Source organism: Heterocephalus glaber, unplaced genomic scaffold (assembly GCF_053883595.1).
Source record: "Heterocephalus glaber isolate CG9 unplaced genomic scaffold, H.glaber_assembly_v1.0 deba00001572, whole genome shotgun sequence".
Taxonomy (NCBI): Eukaryota; Metazoa; Chordata; class Mammalia; order Rodentia; family Bathyergidae; genus Heterocephalus; species Heterocephalus glaber.
In genome coordinates, this window is record NW_028258357.1 from 16,489,552 (window position 1) to 16,491,270 (window position 1,719).

Sequence of the window (1,719 nt, forward strand, 5' to 3'; positions counted from 1 at the left end):
GCTGTACCAGGCGTCTGGCGGCTACAGGACACCCGGAACTTCGACTTCCAAAGGCCAAGGTTAATTTATGAAGTTAAACCTCTCCCCAACTCACGTACCCTTCCTTGGTCCCGATGAAATCAAACAAAAAAACCTCGGGGCAGCAACATAAAAACACTTGGAAAGCTTTGTAAAGAGCCCTGGGAAACTATTTTCGTACTATTCGCTAACACAAAAATGGGAAGCAGGTTTTCACATATTCTCATTGATTCGTTTATTCTTAAAAAAAAAAAAAAAAAAAAAAAAGGAGTCTAAGGTTCCTAGAGAAGGTAACAAGCATACCAATCCGGATGGTTGATGGAATAAACAGCCTGGGAGAAATCGTACCTTTCCCAGAAAAGGCACCTGAGAGAGAACGTGGTCACGACTCCTCGTTAGTATAGTGGTTAGTATCCCCGCCTGTCACGCGGGAGACCGGGGTTCAATTCCCCGACGGGGAGGTTGTCTCCTTTTACACCCCCAAGGTTAGTTTTCCAGTAGTGTACAACAGCCTCATCACCTATAAAAGACTAACATCTTTATAAGTGTACAGCCATGTCTTCTCAAAACGATCACCTTTAAAGCTTAATGCTTGTTGCAACGGCGAGGCCGCTCTGAAGGAAAACGCTTTATATCAATGGCACAAGCACCGGGAAGGGAGGGCACACACGCGCCAGCCCCGCCCCCCCCCCCCCAGCACGGCCCCGCGCGCGTGCGCGGTGGCTCTCCGCGGGATTAAGCGAGCTCAAAAACCTCAGAGCGCCAGCGGGGGAGGGGAGGCGAAGCCGGAGTCTCCGCCCCTAACGGGCGGGGCGGGAAGGGGCGGGGCCACCAGGAGCGGAAATAGCCCGATAAAGAAGAGGAAGGGCCGGTTTCCTCTCACTCTGTGGGCCCTGTTAAACGGGAAGCCTCGCTCCCCGCCTCTGCTCGTTAGGTCCCGACCTGGGCAGAGGCTCTCAGGAGAAGCGGGGCTCTCGGGATCGGCCCCGGCGGTTACAGAGCGCGAGGCAGGGAGAGAGCGCCGGGCGGGTGGGAGCCCGGAAGAAATGCCTGGCGTCGCAGTCCTAAGGAACCGCGCGAGCCACAGCCCAGCAGGACCTCGTGGCGCAACGGTAGCGCGTCTGACTCCAGATCAGAAGGCTGCGTGTTCGAATCACGTCGGGGTCATGGCTTTTCATTTTGAAAGCCGCTTCACTTACTCAAGCCTTGATGCGTTCCCGCCATTTTTCGAAGATGCATATACATTTTTTTTTAAGTCTTCCTCTTTCTAAAGTTATTGTATGAGTTCTTAGTCTGAAAGATAAAGCTCACTATATTACTAAAGAGAAAAACCAAAGCAAAATCCTTCAAGCTGATGGTTAGCAATAGAGGGAGGGAAAGGGACGTAGAAAGAATTGAGATGTTATGTACCTCTACCAACTCCCCACCATGAATGTAGTCGTTATGTACCGCAAACATGGACTGATAAGCATTTTTTTTTTCTTTGAAGAGCCCTTAAAGTTAGGGTTTTTTTGCTACCGGGAATCGAACTCAGGACTTTAAACTTGCGAGGCAGGCGGCAGAACCACTAAGCCAAATCCTGGCCAAAAGTGAGGTTCTGGGCATTAATGGTACTTGACGTGCATAATATGTAGAGAAATGGATTGTTACTGCTGTGCATTATTAGCAAGCTTATCGGCCCACTGATCCTTCATAGTAAAC

The 1,719-nt window shown here is 50.4% G+C and overlaps 2 non-coding genes across 2 annotated transcripts; both read left to right on the plus strand.

Annotated features, from left to right (window-relative positions):
- The first annotated feature begins 407 nt into the window (after nucleotides 1-407).
- Nucleotides 408-479, plus strand: Trnad-guc (transfer RNA aspartic acid (anticodon GUC)). The gene has a single exon. It is a non-coding gene; the product is annotated as a tRNA-Asp (tRNA).
- A 634-nt stretch (nucleotides 480-1,113) lies between these two features.
- On the plus strand, nucleotides 1,114-1,185 carry Trnaw-cca (transfer RNA tryptophan (anticodon CCA)). The gene has a single exon. It is a non-coding gene; the product is annotated as a tRNA-Trp (tRNA).
- The last annotated feature ends 534 nt before the right edge of the window (nucleotides 1,186-1,719 follow it).